This window comes from Caretta caretta, chromosome 26, assembly GCF_965140235.1.
Source record: "Caretta caretta isolate rCarCar2 chromosome 26, rCarCar1.hap1, whole genome shotgun sequence".
NCBI classification, from domain to species: domain Eukaryota; kingdom Metazoa; phylum Chordata; order Testudines; family Cheloniidae; genus Caretta; species Caretta caretta.
The window spans coordinates 16899338-16921508 of NC_134231.1; the positions used below are offsets into that span (position 1 = coordinate 16899338).

Consider the following 22171-nt stretch of genomic DNA (forward strand, 5'->3'; position numbering starts at 1 on the left):
AAGTTCTACCTTCTCATTAGTCTCTAAGGTGCCACAAGTACTCCTGTTCTTTTTACCTTCCCATTGGCTCTTTTGGTCAGGTGCTCACTTCCTTTTCTTTACCTGGGGGCCTTTTTACCCTTTACAGGTAAAGCAAGCAGAGAACAGCTACCAAGAGGAATTTTACAGCTAACTGGCAGGCTGGGTGTCCCCCCCGCCACCTTCATTTATCACACATGGCCACGCTGACTCTGATCCCAGGGACCACGTAGCCCCAGGCATGGCTGGATATCACCGTACTCCCATCCTCCTGCTCCATCCCCTCCTTCCACACACAACCCCCCCCCCCCCCCGACCAGCCTCCCACTGTTTGTGCCCCGGCTGCCTCTAAACCCCTCCTTAAAACCTGTGCCCCTGTATAATCATAGAATCATAGAATATCAGGGTTGGAAGAGCCCTCAGGAGGTCATCTAGTCCAATCCCCTGCTCAAAGCAGGACCAACACCAACTAAATCATCCTAGCCAAGGCTTTGTCAAGCCAGGCCTTAAAAACCCAGGGGGGAGGGATAGCTCAGTGGTTTGAGTATTGGCCTGCTAAATCCAGGGTTGTGAGATCAATCCTTAAAGAGGCCATTTAGGGATCTGGGGCAAAAATTGGGGGATTGGTCCTGCTTTGAGCAGGGGGTTGGACTAGATGACCTCCTGAGGTCCCTTCCAACCCTGATATTCTATTATTCTAACCTCTAAGGATGGCGATTCTACCACCTCCCTACATAACCCATTCCAGTGCTTCACCATGCTCCTAGTGAAATAGTGTTTCCTAATATCCAACCTAGACCTCCCCCACTGCAACTTGAGACCAGTACTCCTTGTTCTGTCATCTGCCACCACTGAGAACAGCCAAGTTCCAACCTCTTTGGAACCCCCCTTCAGGTAGTTGAAAGCTGCTATCAAATCCCCCCTCATTCTTCTTTTCTGCAGACTAAATAACCACAGATCCCTCAGGTTTCAGAGTAACAGCCGTGTTAGTCTGTATTCGCAAAAAGAAAAGGAGTACTTGTGGCACCTTAGAGACTAACCAATTTATTTGAGCATAAGCTTTCGTGAGCTACAGCTCACTTCATCGGATGCAACAGATCCCTCAGCCTCTCCTCGTAAATCATGTGCTCTAGCCCCCCAATAATTTCCGTTGCCTTCCGCTGGACTCTCTCCAATTTGTCCACATCTCTTCTGTAGTGGGGGGACCAAAACTGGACCCAATACTGCAGGTGTGACCTCACCAGTGCCAAATAGAGGGGAATAATCACTTTCTTCAATCTGCTGGCAATGCTCCTACTAATACAGCCCAATATGCCATTGGCCTTCTTGGCAACAAGGGCACACTGCTGACTCATATCCAGCTTCTCATCCACTGTAATCCCCAGGTCCTTTTCTGCACAACTGCTGCTTAGCCAGTCGGTCCCCAGCCTGTAGCAGTGCATGGGATTCTTCCTTCCTAAGTGCAGAACTCTGCACTTGTCCTTGTTGAACCTCATCAGATTTCTTCTGGCCCAATCCTTCAATTTGTCTAGGTCCCTCTGTATCCTATTCCTACTCTCCAGCATATCTACCTCTCCCCCGAGTTTAGTGTCATCTGCGAACTTGCTGAGGGTGCAATTAATCCCATCATCCTGAACAAAACCAGCCCCAGAATCGACCCTGGGGGCACTGCACTTGATACTGGCTGACAACCAGACATTGAGCTGTTGATCACTACCCATTGAGCCCGACAAGCTAGCCAGCTTTCTATCCACCTTATAGTCCATTCATCCAATCCATACTTTTTTAACTTGCTGGCAAGAATACTGTGGAAAACCATATCAAAAGCTTTGCTAAAATCAAAGTATATGTAACCCTTCTGCCCGTCAGAAGTGGCGGCAACAAGGGCTGGGTTCAATATCTAGGGGATTCATTCCAATAACACAATGCAAACCGGCTCGAGCCCCCACCCAGTGACCTGGGATAAATATATACCACCCCCGCTGGGCGCCTCCAAGAGGCAATACTTCCCTTCTCGCAAGCACCTAGTCTGAGTGTAGCAAAAAGCCTTTTAATAACAGAGAGAAACAATGTGGCATTATGTTGGGGAAACACCACCAGCAGGATTCATAACACAACCCATGAGCAAAAAAACCCCCCCCAAGCAAATTGAGTCGTGTCCTTTCCCTTTGGTTCTTAAGTCCAGCAACCCGAAATCACCCAAAGTCCCAAAAGTCTCTGTCCCTGGTCAGGGCAGCCCCAGAGTTCAAAAGTTTATCTGCAGAGCTTTACCTCCCAACCTGGGTGGAGATGGGGGGGCGGGGAGAGAGGTACGTGGCACCTTACATGATCTGACGCTGACTGCCCCACAGCTCCATAGGCCTTCGCTCCGCTCCGCTCCGCCAGCCGCCCCACGAACTGCTTTGCTCGGCTCCACTCCGCTACTCCACCAGCCCGGTCCACGAACTGCTCCGCTCCACGTCCCACAAGCAGCTCCCATCATCCAATGAACTGCACCACCAGCCTGTCCACAAGGCACTCCAGCCGTCCCACAAACTGCTCCACAATATATCTTCAGGCTCCCCCACTACTTAACACAACACTCAGCAATTTCAGCTCTTTAGTGAATTCAGTTTGTAGTAGAGGTGCCTCAGTGCTGGTGCACTATTAGCCTAAAGTGAACTCAGTAGCCTGTAACTAGACTTCTAATGAAATCAAAATTAGCTCTGATAGTCCACAGTGAAGAGAGGAGGAAGGGTAATTAGCATGTAAGGCCCTCACCAAGGGGCCCATACCACCACATATTAATACTTATCCCCAACTTCTCTCAATTCACAGAGTTTTGGAACCCATGACCCTTGCCTAGCGAGTGCTACTTAGTTGATGGTGAGTCCCTCCATCATAACAAAAGGCCAAGTACAGTTCCAAGCACAGTTCCCATAATCAGGGTAATAACAATTTATTCTTCCTGCCCCAATAACAGAGACACTGGGGATCCCACAGCAGCCAAAGTGACCATTTGGGCAGCTATGTCCTCATTCTAGGCGGGGTGGGTGTGCCTATGCAAATGAGATCGGCCCCTGAAGTTCTTTTCCACAACTTGCCACACCTCACCACCAGATGTCAGGGTGGAGCTCATCCTGACACTGCTTACATCTATCACATCCACTGCTTTCCCCATATCCACAAGAGCCCGTTATCTCATCATAGAAGGCAATCAGGTTGGTCAGGCATGACTTGCTCTTGGTGAATCCATGTTGACTGTTCCTGATCACCTTCCTCTCCTCCAAGTGCTTCAAAATGGATTCCTTGAGGACTTGCTCCATGATTTTGCCAGGGACTGAAGTGAGGCTGACTGGTCTGTAATTCCCTGGCTTCTCTTTTTTCCCTTTTTTAAATATGGGCACTATATTTGCCTTTTTCCAATCATCCAGGACCTCCCCCAATCACCACGAATTTTCAAAGATAATGGCCAGTGGCTCTGCAATCACATTAGCCAACTCCCTCAGCACCCTTGGATGTATTAGATCTGGACCCAGGGACTTCTGCACGTCCAGCTTTTCTAAATAGTTCTTAACCTGTTCTTTCACACCTTCTGGGTGTGGTGTTCTGTCCCATCTAGTGGCACCAAGACCACTTAGAGAGAGTTAAATGAGCCTGCTCTACACACTTACCTAAATAGCCAGTTGGCTTTTAGCTCATGTGGTAGAGGCTCATGCACTAAGCTCCAGAGGTCCCTGGTTCAATCCCACCGCCGACAACCAGGGTCTCTTGGCATTATACCACTGCCATGGTCCCTTGTTTCTCGCCCCATCTGTGCCGCTGCCCAGGACTGGATTAACCTTTTTGGGCCCAGAGCCAAACCTAATTGCGGGCCCCCATGGGGGCAAAGGAGCATGGCCTGTGGAGGTCGATCCCTAGAGCAAGGTGACAGCCAGGGCCAATGGGGCATAGCTTTCCAAGCAGGTGCTTGGGGCGTCAATGAGCATGGGGCAGCAGTCCGTGTCCTGCGGCAGCAATTCGGCAGCAGCTTTGCCTCTCTTCCTGCTGCAGTGGCTTTTGTGTGGCAGCTCCGCCACTCTTCTGGGGGCAGCGGCAATTTGGTGGCAACTGCTTGGGGTGGCAAAATTGGTAAAGCCGCCCCTGGTGGTGGGGCCTGCCCTGCTCCACACAGCCCAGTGCAAGGGCATTGTATACAAACAGGCAGTTGCCAGATGCACACTGGCCCGCCCAGCCCTGTGCTGCCAGCGTGCCCCTTCCTCTCGGGGGTGGGCCCATGCCACGCCACACAGCCCCCGACTCCCTATGCCCAGAGTCCCCCGGAACTGCTATGCCCAGCAGCCCCCCCACACAGACCCTCCACCACAAATGCACAGTGACCTGAGCACCACCCCTGCCCAGCACCCCGCATACAGCTGCACCACGACTGCCCAATGCACTTCCCCACAGCCCACCACCACAACTACACAGCCCCCCACTCAGAACCCTCCACTCCCAGCATCCCAACACACAGACCTCCCCCACCACTGCCCAAAGGACCCCCCCACACACACACCCCCGCACACCTCCAGAGACCCACTCCCTCACATCCTGCCCCCCTGGCCACACTTTGCTGGCAGCGCAGCTGGGGCTGGTCCGGCCTCTCGGGAGTGGCGCGATTAGCCAGGTCAGAGTCTGTCCCCCGCCCTGGCCGGACTCCCCCAGGACTCACTTGCATCCCCATTTGGCTGGGACAGTTCCCTTTTTAGGCTCTGTCCCAGCCGTCCTGACTTTTTTGACAAAAACAGGCATTTATCCAGATTGCTCTTGCCAACTGGTCAACTGGCAAGAGCAAATGAACAAATGCCCAGTTTACCAAAACAGTCCGGTGCGCCCCCGCAGCGGGGCATGGAGGAACATGTGGGGGGAGGGTGGCGACACGAGGTGTCAGGCAGCAGGGCTTGTGGGAGTCAGCCCCACATAGAATGGAGCTTGTGGGGGTTAGGGTCCAGCCCAGCCCCTGCCAGCAGTGTGGGGAGGGTGTCAGCCCCAGCTCCTGGCAGTGGTGCGGGGAACTGGGGCGAGGGAGGGGTCAGCCCCAGACTTGGCAGAGGAATGCGGGGCTCAGGGAGTGGGGGGTCAGCCTCTGGCTGCGGCGTGGGGAGCTGTGGGGGAGGGATCAGTCCCAGTGGCGGATTTAGAGTTAGTGGGGCCCTGTGCTCAGCTTCATTGTTGGGGCCCCTCCTTGGGACCAACCCAGCCAAGAAAAAGAACATTCGCTCATCTCCTCCCCGGCCCCGTTTTTCATCCTTTTTTCCTTCCTCCTCCTCTAAGTAATAGCAAGTAAATGAAAATAAAGTGAGGGATCTTGACTGGTTTTGTAGTCTAAGTTATTTTTCCACAGACCACTTGAAAATCGCTGAGGGTCTCTGCAGACCACTTCTAGATCTTTCCAAATAGTGTTTGTGCCCTTAGCTGACTAGTGTGAAGCGCTTTGGAGAAGAGCCCTTTATAAAAACCAAATATGTAAAAAAGCAATGGGGTGCGGGGTCTGGCCAGGCCTAAGAGTGCGGGAGGGGGCTCGGGGCCAGGGGGCAGGGTCAGGGAGGAAGTCAGGGTGCGGGAGGGGGCTCGGGGCAGGGGGGGAGGGTCTGGGAGGAAGTCAGGGTGCAGGAGGGGGCTCGGGGTTGGGGCAGGAGGTTGGAGTGTGTGAAGTGCTTACCTGGGACAGCTCCTGTTTGGTGAGAGGGGTGCAGGAGCTCTTGCTTGGTACTCAGGGTGGGGATGGGGATGTGGCGGGGGGAGGTCCAGGAGTCAGGGCAGGGGGCTGGGTGTGTGGGCTGGGTTCATGGGGGTTGCTCCCAGGCCCCTGCCCTGAGTAGCTCATGGCAGGGGGCTGCGAGGGCATTTGTAGGGGGAGTGTGGGGGCCCTGCCTTTGCTCCGCCCTGCCCCGATTCCCCCCCCCTTCCCCAAGGCCCAGCCCCGCCTCTTCTTTGTCTCCTCCCCCGAGCACACTGCGGCCCCGCCCCCTCCCTCCCTCCTTCCCTCCCAGAGCGCTGGCAAACAGCTGTTCAGTGGCAGGGGAAACGCTGGGAGGGGGAGGGGCGGGAACATGGCACGCTTGGGGGAGGGGGAAGCTTGGCTGCTGGTGGGGGCAGGCGGAGCCTGTCCTGCAGCAGGAGCCCCTGGAGCCGGCAGGACCAAGCTTCTTCCCCCGCAGCTGCCCAGCCCTGGGGCACTCTGTCATTGGGGGGATTGTGCCAGAGCACCCTGCACAGGAAATGGGTCTCTCTGCCCCACCTGCAACATTGTTAACGCACCCACCCAGGTGGGAAAAAGGATAATGGCTCATGTGACTCAGTTAGGCTTTGGGGATAAATAAGGGAGTGTTAACCAGGAACTCAGATCTTGCCTGTGGTTAACTGGATGTGCTCCAGGTTCCACACCTCGGAGTCCCCGCCCACCAGACTCGTTCCCCCAAAACGCATCTATCAATGGTGAGAAAACTAAGGACAGGATTAACTATAACGAAAACTGGTTTAATAAACAGCGACTCAAACAGGAAACAGTAACTCATAGGACCCCCAGCAAAACAATATACAAAGGGCATACAGGTACAGGTTGGCATGACAAACTGACTTAAAGTCAAGGTCCCAAACCCATAAGGACAAAGGGGAATTTACAGGGTAAGGTACAGAGGTACACAGCATGCTACATCAGGTTCAGAGGAATGGACCCACAACAGAGGACATCATAGATGGAATACATCAGGACAGCAAGGTGAGGACACAGGAGTTCAGGATACAGGTAAGATTGGAATCAATCAGGAACTGATAGCTGGAACTATGGAGTTTGGATCTTCTTCTGTGGTCTTCTGTAGATCCCTCAAAGTCTTGGCTAGGACATGTACTGCACTGCCACTGGGAGGGACAGCCTCTCCTCTTTGGTGCAGCAGTCTTTTATGCTCTCCTGATACTAGGCAGAAAACAGGCCATGTGACCCTTGCTCTTTCCTGCTGTAGAGAGAAAAAGGTGCCAATTTTCTCAAGAAGAAGGTCACCAACATGGTGGACAAACAACAACTCCTTACAAACAAAATGGCAAAGTGTCTAAACAAAATGGAACTTGTAGTTTTTCCCCTACAGGAGAGGCCTAAGTAAAGGGAAAGAGACATTTCAGCAAAGGCCTGGAGAAGATGGCTGAGTAACACCAGAACAGCACAGGGTTTTTTTGGCTTTCTGGAATCTCTGAGCCAGAGTGTGTGGAGTGACAAGAAATCCTGGGGGGTGTGGCTGGAAAGAAAGCAGAAAGCCAGACAGCCACTGTTTTTACCACTTCATTGGCAGAACTGAAATTGGCCCCTGGAAAGAGAACCTTGTTTTAAACTGTGGTGGGGAGCGGTTCAGGTGCCCTGTGGAGAGGGGAAACTGAGACAGAGCCACTGCAGCACCAAGGCAAGCCACGAGGGGGTACTTGGGAGGTAGCCAGCCCTATTCCAGCATCCTTCTGCAGGATCAAGGCAAGCAGATCTGATGGGGCTGTGAAACAAGCAGAAACAAGACACGAACCCGGGTCTCCCCTAACCTCCAACACCATCTCCTTCTTCCATCCCAAAGCTGGGTCACCCAGCTGTGAAAATGGGGCCCCTGGTGATGCTGTGGGGGAGAGCTGTGGGCAGTAGGGGCAGGGCTAATCTGGGGTTAGTAGATGGTGTATGGGCCTAGAAGCCAGGACCCTGGTTTCATAGAATCATAGAATATCAGGGTTGGAAGGGATCTCAGGAGGTCATCTAGTCCAACCCCTTCTCAAAGCAGGACCAATACCCAACTAAATCATCCCAGCCAGGGCTTTGTCAAGCCTGACCTTAAAAACCGCTAAGGAAGGAGAGTCCATCACCTCCCTAGGTAACCCATTCCAGTGCTTCACCACCCTCCTAGTGAAAAAGTTTTTCCTAACATCCAACCTAAACCTCCCCCACTGCAACTTGAGACCATTACTCCTTGTTCTGTCACCTGCTACCACTGAGAACAGCCTAGAGCCATCCTCTTTGGAATCCGCTTTCAGGTAGTTGAAAGCAGCTATCAAATCCCCCCTCATTCTTCTCTTCCGTAGACTAAACATCCCCAGTTCCCTCAGCCTCTCCTCATAAGTAATGTGTTCCAGTCCCCTAATCATTTTTGTTGCCCTCCGCTGGACTCTTTCCAATTTGTCCACATCCTTCTTGTAGTGTGGGGCCCAAAACTGGACACAGTGCTCCAGATGAGGCCTCACCAGTGTCCAATAGAGGGGAACGATCACGTCCCTCGATCTGCTGGCAATGCCCCTACATATACATCCCAAAATGCCATTAGCCTTCTTGGCAACAAGGGCACACTGTTGACTCATATCCAGCTTCTCGTCCACTGTAACCCCTAGGTCCTTTTCTGCAAAACTGCTGCCTAGCCATTCGGTCCCTAGTCTGTAGTGGTGCATGGGATTCTTCCATCCTAAGTGCAGGACTCTGCATTTATCCTTGTTGAACCTCATCAGATTTCTTTTGCCCTAATCCTCTAATTTTTCTAGGTCCCTCTGTATCCTATCCCTACCCTCCAGCATATCTACCTCTCCTCCCAGTTTAGTGTCCTCTGCAAACTTGCTGAGGGTGCAATCTACACCATCCTCCAGATCATTAATGAAGATATTGAATAAAACTGGCCCCAGGACCGATCCTTGGGGCACTCTGCTTGATACCGGCTGCCAACTAGACATGGAGCCATTGATCACTACCCATTGAGCCCGACGATCTAGCCAGCTTTCTATCCACCTTACAATCCATTCACCAGCCCATACGTCTTTAACTTGCTGGCAAGAATACTGTGGGAGTCCATATCAAAAGCTTTGCTAAAGTCAAGGAATAACATGTCCACCGCTTTCCCCTCATCCACAGAGCCAGTTATCTCGTCATAAAAGGCAATTAGGTTAGTCAGGCATGACTTGCCCTTGGTGAATCCATGCTGACTGTTCCTGATCACTTTCCTCTCCTCAAACTGCTTCAGAATTGATTCCTTGAGGACCTGCTCCATGATTTTTCCAGGGACTGAGGTGAGGCTGACTGGCCTGTAGTTCCCCAGATCCTCCTTCTTCCTTTTTTAAAGATGGGCACTACATTAGCCTTTTTCCAGTCACCTGGGACCTCCCCCAATCACCATGAGTTTTCAAAGATAATGGCCAATGGCTCTGCAATCACATCCGCCAACTCCTTTAGCACTCTCGGATGCAGCGCATCCGGCCCCATGGACTTGTGCTCGTCCAGCTTTTCTAAATAGTCCCAAACCACCTCTTTCTCCACAGAGGACTGGTCACCTCCTCCCCATGCTGTGCTGCCCAGTGCAGCAGGCTGTGAGCTGACCTTGTTTGTGAAGACACTGGCAAAAAAACATTGAATACATTAGCTTTTTCCACATCCTCTGTCACTTGGTTGCCTCCCCCATTCAGTAAGGGGCCCACACTTTCCCTGACCTTCTTGTTGCTAACATACCTGTAGGAAACCCTTCTTGTTACTCTTAACATCCCTTGCTAGTTGCAACTCCAACTGTGATTTGGCCTGCATGCCTGAGCAATATTTTCATACTCCTCCCTGGTCATTTGTCCAAGCTTCCACTTCTTGTAAGCTTCTTTTTTGTGTTTAAGATCAGCAAGGATTTCACTGTTAAGCCAAGCTGTTCACCTGCCATATTTACTGTTCTTTCTACACATCTGGATGGTTTGTTCCTGCAACTTCAATAAGGATTCTTTAAAATACAGCCAGCTCTCCTGGACTCCTTTCCCCCGCATGTTATTCTCCCAGGGGATCCTGCCGATCAGTTCCCCGAGGGAGTCAAAGTCTGCTTTTCTGAAGTCCAGGGTCCATATTCTGCTGCTCTCCTTTCTTCCTTGTGTCAGGATCCTGAACTCGACCATCTCATGGTCACTGCCTCCCAGGTTCCCATCCACTTTTGCTTCCCCTACTAATTCTTTCCCTGTTTCCACTCCTGGCTCTGGCACTGACTCACTGTGACCTGGGCCATGTCCTGTTAGCATCTGTCACAGGGAGCTAATGATCTCAGGTCTCCGGGGGAGCAGTGCAAAACTGGGCTGGAGGACAGAGTGCTGCCCCCACACCTTGCCCCATTGCTCCTGGTCGCAGGGTCGGGGGGAGATTCACCAGGCACCTCTATCCTGCATGCAGACAACACTCCCATAGCAACAGACAGCAGGGTGCTCTGGGGGTAAGCAGCCTCACCCCACCAGAATGAGGAATTAAAAGGGCTTGGTGGGGATAGGGGAAGATGTGGGTCTGGCCAAATCAGGGCGATGCATTAGCAAGCTCGCTCTGGGCAGCCCCAGAACCTCAGCATGGTCCCCTGGCCGTAAGCAGACTGAGCAATCACTTAGGGTCCCGGGTAGCTCAAGGGGGACCCTGTTTGCTTTTCATTATTATTGGGAGGTGTACTGAATTGCCTTACCTGTAAGGAGTTAATCAGTTCAATTAACCTAGTTGGCACCTAACCAGAAGGACCAATGGGGAAAGAAGATACTTTCAAATCGGGTGCTGGGGGGAGTTTTGTTTGTGCTCTCTTTGTTTGTTTCCTCTCTGGTCAAAAAGAGAGACCAAGCAGGTAAAACATCTCCTAAAAACATACCTGAAATGATATGTCTAAAATTACAGAAAATGTAAGTAAAGGCAAGGAAACGCGTTATATTATCTTTTGTTTTCGCTTGTGAATTTTCCCTATGCTAAGAGGTAGTTTATTCCTGTTTTTAGAACTGTGAAGTGAAGTCCAGAGGGGAGTCCTCTGTGTTTTAAATCTTTTTATCACCCTCTAAAATTACCTTCCATCCTGATTTTGCAGAAGTGCTTCTTTTACTTTTTTCTTTATAATAAAGTTCTTCTTTTGAGAACATGATTGATTTTAGTGTCCTAAAGATAAAGGGTCTGGTCTGTACTTATATTAAAGGCAATTGGTTGGTATATTATTCTCAAGCCTCTCCAGGAAAGGGGGTGAAGGGGCTTGGGGGGATATTTTGGGGGAAATGGGATTCCAAGTGACCCGTTCCTGAATTTTTGTTTAAATCACTTGGTGGTGGCAGCAATACTGTCCAAGGACAAGGAAAGGAATTTGTGCCTTGGGGAAGTTTTTAACCTAAACTGGTAGAATATAAGCTTAGGGGGTCTTTCATGCGGGTCCCCACATCTGTACCCCAGAGTTCAGAATGGGGAGGGAACCCTGGCAAGGGGGACAAAAATATTCCTGTTTAGAGCCCCCGATGGGCTGGCAGCACCTCTGCATGACAGTGAGCCTGGCCCTGCAGCAAGACCTGTTGATACGCATCCACCCCCTCAGACGGCTAGTACATACACACATAATCATGCATGACACACGCCCAGCCTCACCACCCCTTGCACACAATCACACCCCTCTCTCACACACACACACACACACAGTGTGTGGACTTTTCTCACCCGCCCAGTCCAGCCCTTCTCTTCAGCTGCTCTGGGCTGCATGCTGCCCAGTAGCTGCTCCCCTACCCACCCAGCTCCTGTCTCTGTTCCCCCACAGGGGGCACAGTCCCACAGTCTCAGCTGCTAACAGCCTGGCAGCCAGGGCCTGAACTCCACTTTTCTCAGGGCCAGAGGTGTGAAACTTGGTACAGAGCTGGCTCACTGGGTATCCAGCACCTCAGGCTATTAGAACCAGAGCCCTGCGAGGAGGCCAGGGGCATGGTGTAAACCTGCCTGCCTCCCAGGCCTTTTGCCAATTCTCCAAGCTACTCACAAATCAATGCAGCTCAACGATCACCTGTAACAAGGGGGTTTCCTATAGACATATTTCCAGCCACTCGCGGGACCAGATCCTCCCACCATGGCCCCTTTTCCAGCTGCTGGGGGAGGTTTAGATTGGATATTAGGAAAAACTTTTTCACTAAGAGGGTGGTGAAACACTGGAATGCGTTACCTAGGGAGGTGGTAGAATCTCCTTCCTTAGAGGTTTTTAAGGTCAGGCTTGACAAAGCCCTGGCTGGGATGATTTAACTGGGAATTGGTCCTGCTTTGAGCAGGGGGTTGGACTAGATGACCTTCTGGGGTCCCTTCCAACCCTGATATTCTATGATTCTATGATTCTATGATTCTATGCCCTGTGTGACCAGCAAGGTGTGTCCATGGCTTCTTGCCACCATCCACCAGTGGCGGATTTAGAGTTAGTGGGGCCCTGTGCTCAGCTTCATTGCTGGGGCACCTCCTTGGGACCCAGCCAAGAAAAAGAACATTCGCTCTTTTCTCCCCCCGGCCCCATTTTTCATCCTTTTTTCTTTCCTCCTCCTCCTATAAGTAATAGCAAGTAAATGAAAATAAAGTGAGGGACCTTGACTGGTTTTGTAGTCTAAGTTATTTTTCCACAGACCACTTGAAAATCACTGAGGGTCTCGGCAGACCACTTAATGATCTTTCCAAATAGTGTTTCTGCCGTTAGCTAACTAGTGTGACGCGCTTTGGAGAAGAGCCCTTTATAAAAAACAAATATGTAAAAAAGCAATGGGGTTCGGGGTCTGGCCAGGCCCAAGAGTGCGGGAGGGGGCTCAGGGCCGGGGGGCAGGGTCAGGGAGGAAGTCAGGGTGCGGGAGGGGGCTCGGGGCCGGGGGTGCAGGGTCTGGGAGGAAATCAGGGTGCAGGAGGGGGCTCAGGGTTGGGGCAGGGGGTTGGGGTGTGGAGCTGGTGTCGGACATCTACATCCTGAACCTGGCCATGGCTGACCTGCTCTTCCTGGTGGGGGTGCCCTTCTGTGATGAAGTGGGACTGTTCTTAATGTTTCCTCTCAATAGTGTGGGGGTGCCTCAGTTTCCCCTAGGCAGTTCTTAAGTATCTAGGTGGTGGGGTAAGGGTGTATGATCGTTGCAGAGCCCTAGAGGGCAGGTGTGTGCAGGGGTCTGGACACAGAGAATGGCAGACACCCTGTTTCCTGGCAACTGATGGCCTGGGCCCTTCCCCCCTGCAAGGTGAGAGCTAAAGGGTTGGAGAACAAAGGAATCAGGTGACCTCCTGGCCCGGGAAAGGGACAAAGACCAGAGGAGGAGGGGCTGGAGGGAGTTTCAGTTTGAGGCTGGCTGGGGACATGGAGTGAACTACAGATGTGGTTGTCTGGCTCACTGCCCCCCAAAATGGACCCAGCTGAGGGGTCCTGTTCTCTGCACCTACAAGCTCTGTGTTAGACCATGTTCCTGTCGTCTAATAAACCTCTGTTTTACTGGCTGGCTGAGAGTCCCGTCTGACTGCGGAGTTGGGGTGCAGGACTCTCTGGCTTCCCCAGAGGGTGGACTCGCTGGGGGAAGCACACGGTGGGGCAGAGGATGCTGAATGCTCCAAGGTCAGACCCAGGATGGTGGAAGCTGTGTGAGCTGTGTGTCCTGCAAACAGGCTGCTCCCAGAAAGGAGACTTCCCCAGAGTCCTGCCTGGCTTCGTAGGGAGCAGTTCCGGAGCATCGCCCAGGGACTCCGTGACAACTGGTGGCAGAGGTGGGATGTACTGCACCCCATGGATGGCACTTCCTGCAGTAAGTGACTGGGGAGCAGTAAAACAAAGGGGGATTGACGAGGACTAGGCATGCTGAAGGCTCAGAGAGGAGCGGTTTCAGGGGGCGGTTAACCCCTGGGAGTGTGTGACCAGCGAGAAGGACTGTGCAGTAATGGGGTCCCCCTGCGGACTGCGGTAAGCAGTCTCAGGGGCGGAGGAGCCTGTGGCTTGGCCCTGGGAGAGAGAAGGACTTTTGCAGTAACAGGGTTCCCCTGGGGATTGCAGCGAGTGATCCCAGGGGTGGAAGAGTCTGCAGCTCGACCCTGGCAAAGAGGAGGTGACCTCAAGAAGGACTGGCACCCTAGGGGTTCTCCCTGGAAACCGTGGGGAGCTGAGAGCACACAGGCCTGCGAGTCCACAATAACTTGGGAAGAGCGGAGTGATGGCCTGTCACCGTCTCCTTAAGAAGGACATTGTAACCCGGTGCAGAAAGAGAGGGTTGAGCATTGGAAAGTTCACCAAAGCACAGTTAATTGTGCAGCTGGAGGAGGATGACCGCTCTAAGGATCAGATTCCTGACCCCAAATGGGGCTATAGCAGGATCTGGGAGCAGCTGGAGTAGTAGCCAGGCATCGCCAAGACTCCTGTCCCTGACCAGACGAGGGTCTTCACGATCGGGTTCCCCATCCAGGGATCGGAAATGGACGGGATTGGAGCTGAGTCCAAGAGAGCAAGAGGACTGTGAGAGACAGTGAGAGCCCGAGAAAGAGCTGCAGAAGCAGCAGCAGCATGAACTGGCGGTGGGGAGTGGAGAGGCATAGGGGACCCCCCAGGGGTGAGTGGGGATAGACCCCGAGGGGCCAGTTCCGCAGGGAACCTCGAGACTAAATTGCTGCCCCTGGTTAAGGAGGGGGGGATGTGGATGCCCACCTCACTGCCTTTGAGCAGGCTGGAGATTTGAACCAGGGGGACCCTGTGGAAAAGCCCCGGTGTCTAACTTCCTTGCTGGGTCCCAAGGCCATAGACTCCGTCAGCCCGATGGGTGGGGAGGTGGACGGGCTCCCACTCCTGACCCCAACTTATATATCTGTGTGGAGTTTCCTGGGGCCAGGCCCCTTGGACCCCCAGTGGGAGCGGAAGGTGATGGTCAATGGGGAGACATTCCTAGGGTGGATCCTGGGACAGAGAGAACTGTTGTCAGGCCCTGGGTGGTGCAGCCTCAGATGCTGAGGGGCTGTGTGAGCTGGGTGAAGGTCCCACGGACGAAGCCCCTCACCCTGCCTATGGCCCAGATCCCTGTGCAGACCCAGGAGGAGTCAGGCTGGCTGGCCGTTGGGGTTCTCCAGGATACCAGCTGCCAGACCCTGTTGTGGGGTGACTGTGTCTCTTTGGGACAGGGTCCAGGCCTTGCTCCGGTAACTGCCAAGGGTTTGAATTTGAATCCAGGCAACCAATCGGTGGAGAGGGAAATGCTCAGTGAAAATGCAGATGACCTGGCTGGCAGGGGGGAGGAGCTGCTAGGTTCAGGCTACCTGCCTGCCTGTAACCAGACCCCTGGGGCTCCCCGCCCCCCTTGCACACCGGAGAGGGGGCTCCCGCTGGCTCTGATGCAGTGAGGAAAGCAGTGAACTCACTGCCTACCCCCATTGGGACAGCAAGGGCAGCGCTAAGCAAGGGGGGAGACACAGGCAGGGCAGGGTATCTGTTGGGAGTGGCAAGGTGCTTGGTAAGGAAAGTTTGGATGAGCCTAGGCGGCCTTGTGAGCTGATGGCTGTGTCTAGTCAGCAGGGTGGGAAGGCGAGGAGAGTGGAAGATGAGTGTCCCTGGACCTTACCTGTTAGCTGGGTGGAGAATTGTGACAGTGAAGGAAACGTGTCTGTGTCTGTCAGGGGTATTGACTTGCCTATGGAGGGAGCCACCCCAGTCTCCAAGCAGTTGTCTGTGACCAGCCTTGTGTGCTGGGACCAGGGGAATGAGATCCCAAGCTGTGTGTCTGGGAAAGGAGAAATTGTGTCTGGCTTTTCTTTGTCTGTGGAGCAGACAGAAGGGGCCTTTCAGCCTGTGATGGTTGAGGATAGTGCAGTTGTCTCAGAGTTGGTTCTGGATTCAGCTAAAGCCCAGGAAGGGAAGGGTCCTAAGTTTGTGTCTGCTCGGGAGAATGGCCCTGTAACTAGGTCGCATCCAGTTAGTGTCTATGCAAAATCCCAGAGACCAGACAATTCTGGTCCTTGTATTTTGCCTGTTGCTAGTGTGTTGTTGGAAAGGGTGGAGCAACTCTGTCTAATCAGGGTGAGATCCTAACCAGGGCACAAGGAGAGCATGAAGGTGATGCGATTGTGTTACCTACTGAGGGTGTAGCAAGAAGGAAAAGATTCCTGAACTTGTGTGTGGCAAAGGGAAGGAGAATGCTTCTGACCTTTTATCTAGGAAGTCTGTAAGTTTGCCTGAAAGGGGATTGTGTAGGAATCCGCCGGATGGGCCAGAGGAAATTCTGGATGTAAGGGAGACCCAGAAAGAGTCTGTTGTTGCTCCGGAAAGTGTTCCTCTAGAGCAAGCCCTAGGTAAAGAGGGTAAGAGCAGAATTCTGTGAGGGGTGAATTGTTGATGATTTAACTGGGAATTCAAAGGGATGAATTCAACAATTCAAAGGGATGAATCGATGATTTAACTGGGAATTGGTCCTGCTTCGAGCAGGGGGTTGGACTAGATGACCTTCTGGGGTCCCTTCCAACCCTTATATTCTATGATTCTATGATTCTATGTTGCATAGAAAAGCCCCTAGGGAAAGGAATCCTCATGGAGTCTTTGCAAGCAGTTTACTGCAACTGAAGGGTGTGAAAATGATTTAATCAAGAAAGTTTCAGTTCCTAACAGCCAGAAATTTTCTGTTGTGAATGAAGCCACTGACTTTCCTGTTGAAAGATCCAGTGTGGATAGCTTTGAGAAGGTCTCAGATGGAGTGAAAGCTGTTAAGAAAGTTAAACAGTCCTATAACCAAGTGGCTGTGTTTGGCCAGCTTGTTGGGGAGAAGACCCAATCCCAGTTTGACCACCTGGGGTTTTGGGGTGGCCAAAGGGCACGGGCCGCATAAACCTTCCCACATGCAGCCTGCGAGTGCTATCGACCACCCCCGACCTAAGGGAGGGCGTGAAAATGGACGGTCCTGGTGTAACTCCCCACCAAGGAATGGGAGAGATGCTGGGGCATCCATGGGAATGTTGGTGGCTTCGAACTTCACCAGGTCACTGGCTAAAGTGACCCCGCTCAGTTTGATCTTGAAGGGGGGAGAGATGTGACAAAGTGGGACTGTTCTTAATGTTTCCTCTCAATAGTGTGGGGGTGCCTCAGTTTCCCCTAGGCAGTTCTTAAGTATCTAGGTGGTGGGGTAAGGGTGTATGATCGTTGCAGAGCCCTAGAGGGCAGGTGTGTGCAGGGGTCTGGACACAGAGAATGGTCTGGGCCCTTCTCCCCTGCAAGGTGAGAGCTAAAGGGTTGGAGAACAAAGGAATCAGGTGACCTCCTGGCCCGGGAAAGGGACAGAGGAGGAGGGGCTGGAGGGAGTTTCAGTTTGGGGCTGGCTGGGGACATGGAGTGAAGGGCAGATGGGGTTATCTGGCTCACCGCCCCCCAAAATGGACCCAGCTGAGGGGTCCTGTTCTCTGCACCTACAAGCTCTGTGTTAGACCATGTTCCTGTCGTCTAATAAACCTCTGTTTTACTGGCTGGCTGAGAGTCCCGTCTAACTGCGGAGTTGGGGTGCAGGACTCTCTGGCTTCCCCAGAGGGTGGACTCGCTGGGGGAAGCACACGGTGGGGCAGAGGATGCTGAATGCTCCAAGGTCAGACCCAGGATGGTGGAAGCTGTGTGAGCTGTGTGTCCTGCAAACAGGCTGCTCCCAGAAAGGAGACTTCCCCAGAGTCCTGCCTGGCTTCATAGGCTTCATAGAGCAGTTCCAGAGCATTGCCCAGGGACTCTGTGACACCTTCATCATCCACCAGCTTGTCCAGGAGCGTGGCTGGATCTTCGGGGACTTCCTATGCCGTGCTGTCACCACCATCAACCTCAACAACCAGTTCACCAGCGTGGCCATCATTGCCATGCTCTGCATGGACAGGTACCCACCAGGGCCCTCTCTGCAGCACGGTCCTGGCCCCATGGGGTGTCCTGTTTTCCCTTTGGGAAAAATATGGTCATCTTACTTCTGGGCAGCCAATCTGGCCTCCAGACTGGGGTTAGCTAGTGTCGCTCTCACGGCTGCGGTGTTGGCAGCCATGGCCCAGGCTGTAGTCCTGCGGACAAGCCCCCAAAGACTGAGCTCAGACAGGGCCCGAATGGCTGCAGGGCTGGAATACTGGAGGTGGAGGGAACAGGGATAGAATAGTGGGAGGGCTTCAGGATATAGGCAAAGCTAGGGGATGGCAGGGCTGGAATGGGAGGGAGGGGGGCGCTGCAAGGCAAAGGGGGAGTTGGGGGTGGGGCAGGGCAGAAAGGGAGGAAGTTGGGCCCCAGCAAACCTCCCTGCCTAGCTCCCTCAGCTAGTGTTGAGCTGGCGTAGGGGGTCTGCACCCCCTGCTCAGGGCCTGTGGATAGGGACCACCGGCATCAGCACTTGGGTCATTGTTTCCTGGCCTCTCCAAGCTGGGGCAGCTGGGAACTCTGTCCCCTCTTTGAAACGTGGGGCGCAACAGCTGCTGTACGCTCCCTGTCTTGTCCCCAGCCCCATTGTCACCCCTAGATCCCCCTGCCTTACCCCCCCTCCTGTCCCGTGCCCCCTGATGGCCACTCTCTCCCCAGGTATGTGGCCGTGGTGTACTCGTCCACAGTGGGCCAGAAGCGGACGCTGCGCTGTGCGGCGCTGATCAACGCCAGCGTGTGGGCCAGCAGCCCGGTGATGGCCACGCCAGCCATGCTGTACGCCCAGGGGCAGCGGGAGAACCAGAAGGAGCTGTGCCTCATGGACTTGCCAGGCCCCAGCCACCTGTACTGGTACATGCTCTACCAGTCACAGGCAACCTTCCTCCTGCCGCTGCTGGTGATCACAGGTCCCTCACCCTGCACCACCTGTTCCAGGCCATGTGCCGTGCACGGCGGTGCTGCTCAGTCCGCAGCCGGCGAGTCACCCACATGGCGCTTACCATCATCGCTGCCTTCCTCATCTGCTGGACACCCTTCCACGTGGTGCAGCTGGTCAACCTGACGGCTGCCCCCTCCGCTGCCTCCTTCTACCTGAACCAGCTCACCATCTGCCTCAGCTACGCCCACAGCTGTGTCAGCCCTGTCTTCGTCCTCTTCTGCACTGAGTTCTTCTGTGAGCGGGTGGCCCACTCCAGGTGGGGGTGGTGCACAGGCTGCTGGGGACGGGGTTTAACCATGGGCCTGGGGTGGGGGTTGTGGGGGATGATGCCGCAGGTGTGCTCATGGCTCCATCAGGCCCCCTACAGGGTAGGGCAGGAATTGCCTTCTCTCCCCACCTACCTTTCCTTTGCTCATGACTCAACCCCTGCTTTCACCCCCCCTTCCTGGGCAATGCCCCCAACCCAGCTTCGCCCCACCCCAGTGCAGAGATAGGGCTCTGTGACTTGTGCCTGGCCTTGAAGGTGTTCTGCGGGAAGTCCAGCCCAGCCCTGCCCTGCCCTGCCCTGCCTCACTGGCCAAGTCAGGCACAGAACCTGCATCCCTGCAATCTGCATCCCCAGGGAGACAGGCTGTATTTGCTCCTCTCAGAAAGGCCCTGCAAGGGCTGCAAACCCTGGATCTTTGCTGGGGATGATCAAAAGCCAGGCAGCTCCTTGGTATGCACCCCCTCCACCCTCCATCTCCTATTCTAGTCCTCACATCTGGCCATAGCCCAGCTCCCACGCCAGGTGTGAGTGCATCCTGGTGAGTGAACCCAGGATTGGGCCCTGCTCCTGGCATGGGCAACGAGCCCGGGGTTCAGGCCCTACTCCCAGCATGGGGGTCTGGTCCCATTCCAGATGTGGGTGGTGAGCCTGGGGGTCAGGCCCCGTTCCTGGCCCGGGCAGTAAGTCTGAGGGTCAGACCCCATTCCAGGTATAGGCAGTGAGCCCGGGGGTCGGGCCCCGTTGCTGGCATTGGGGGTGAGCCCAGGGGTCAGACCCTGATCCCGGCGTGGGCGGTGAGCCCGGAGGTTGGGCCCCATTCCTGGTGTGGGCAATGAGCGCGGAGGTCAGGCCCTGTTCCAGGGGTGGGCAGTGAGCCCAGGGGTCAGGCCCTACTCCCGGCGTGGTGTTGTGCCCCTTGGTGTTGGGCCCCGTTCCCGGTGTGGGCAGTGAGCCTGGAGGTCAGGCCCTTTTCCTGGTGTGGGCAACGAGCGCGGAGGTCAGGCCCTGTTCCAGGGGTGGGCAGTGAGCCCGGGGGTCGGGCCCTGTTCCCGGCATGGGTGGTGAGTCCGGAGGTCGGGCCCTGTTCCTGGTGTGGGCGATGAGCCCAGGGGTCGGGTGTGAGCTATGAGCTCGGGGGTCAGGCCCCACTACTGGCATGGGGTATGAACCTGGAGGTTGAGCCCTGTTCCAGTATGAGCGGTGAGCCCGTGGCTCGGGCCCCACTCCCAGCATGGGTTTTGAACCTGGGTGTTGGGCCCCGTTCCCAGTATGAGCGGTGAGCCTGGAGGTCAGGCCCTTTTCCCGATGTGGGCAATGAGCGCAGAGGTCGGGCCCTGTTCCAGGGGTGCGTGGTGAGCCCAGGGGTTAGGTCCATCCCTCATTCAGGGCTTTTGAAGTTTCAGTCCAATCCCCCAAGTTGGAGAACTGCCCTTGTCTGGGAGCTGCCCCGACCTCTGACCCCAGGCCTCCTTTTGTCCTCCCCTGTGTCAGCAGCCTATGGGAGACCTTGAGATCTGCCCCCTCTCCTTGCTGACCTGCCCCGAACTCCTCAGCCCTCGTGGGTCCTGCTCCCCCACTGACTCTGACTCCTCTGCCCAGCCCTTCCCCCATCAGAGTCCCCTGGGGTCCTCCCCTCTGCTCCTCCATCCCCCCCTCCCTTCTGCCCCAAATCCCCCCTTCCCCACAGATAGTGCCCTGCTCTACCACTCCTCCATCCCTGGAATGACAACCCCCCCACCTGCTGTCTCTCCCGGCCCAAGCCTCCAGCACCTCCAGCTCAGTGTCTCCCCAGCGCCTTCCTTGGCCTGCACCCCCCATGCCTAATCATTGGGGGGTCACAGTTCACCTGTTCGTGCCATATCCCCCACAGTCTGCCCCTTCCCTGCCTGCACCCTGGCCGTGGCAGGACGCTGTTGTTGGCGGGTTTGCAAAGCCCTGGGGGTGTGTGTGGTGCTAGCTGCATTGTAACCCCACTTTCCCCTGCCCTCTCTGCTCCCCTGGCCAGTCTAGTGCCAGCCTGCTTTGTCCTTTCACACCTGGCACATGAGCCTGCACCTTGACAGCTCCTGCCAGCGGCCATATATCTCAGCAGAGCCAGAACTCAGGGTCTGGACAGGGACCCGACCCTAGGGGATCGCTCTGCCTTCGTGGGATTGGGGTAATGGGGATTTGGGTACCTGAGGGATTGGGGTAATGGGGATTTGGGTTTCCTCCCACAGAGCCCTACCGGTCCATGGGCTCTGGCTCCATGAGCCCCACATCTCCAGCTGGAGCAAATGTTGGGATTGGGGGTGAACCTGGCTCCTGGGGGAGTTCAGCCAGGACTACGCGTCCCACTGTAGCTCCCAGCCCCTTCCCACCAGGCAATCGGGTCCCCCATGCCAGGGTCTGCTGCCTGCTGTGCTGCCCCCTGTTGTCGGCACCCTGCATAACAGCCACCTCCTGCATAGAGGGCTCGCTTGCCAGGGCCAGCTGGAGTAGGAATGGCTGTTAACTGTCCCCCTGCCCCGCCATGGGCCAGGGGCAGGAGCCTCAGGTGCAAGGGGCAGCACCACTTCTTGTGTCAAGAAAAAAGCTCTGACCTTCTCCTGCCCCCAGGCTGGTGAGATCCTCCCTGTCCCAACCAGACCCCTTCTCTGCCCATACACTGTTGCCGCCCCATTCTTGGACACTCGTCTTCCTGCTGTGTTGCCTTAGCCCTGATGCCAAGCTGTGCCCATGCCATACAGGCAGCTTGGGCATTGGCACACCCCCTGCCAGTAAGATGCTCTTAGTGGCGTTAGTTGCTGGGGCTGGGCTCTAGAGAGATCCTTAGTTTCTGGCCTGGATCCCCCTGGACCCCTTGCATCCTGGCTGCCCATGTGAGAGCGACTGTGTCACCCCTTCCGCAGGTACTGCAGGTTCATTGCCAGGTGGAGGGTGCTGCAAGTGGACACTGCCCTGCTCAGCCAGGAGCTAACCTCCACCGTCTACAGCCCACAGATGGGCAGCACTGTGGCCCAGTGCTGCCGGCACCCCTTCGGCACCGAGCAGCTGCCATGCTCCGTGACCGAGGCCAGTGTCACCGTCAATGGGCAGGAGGAGCACCGCGCCTTCTAGAAGCCTCCATGCTACCAGAGAACTGACCTCAGTTGGAGCCTACGGATGGCCCCCGCTGCCGCAGCACTTCTTGGCAGGTGTGGGGACAGAACCTTGGTGATGCCAGGCCAAGGCAACACGCCAGGGGCCTCAGCCGTGGCTGAGATGGGACTTTTCACCTCCCCATAGGACAATGCAGATACCTGTCACCGAGGCCGGTGGGAAGAGCCAGTCTAGTTCAACCAC

At 54.8% G+C, this 22171-nt stretch overlaps 1 pseudogene; it reads left to right on the plus strand.

Moving 5' to 3' along the window:
* The first annotated feature begins 6685 nt into the window (after positions 1 to 6685).
* LOC125626290 (melanin-concentrating hormone receptor 2-like) lies at positions 6686 to 21946 on the plus strand (annotated as a pseudogene).
* The last annotated feature ends 225 nt before the right edge of the window (positions 21947 to 22171 follow it).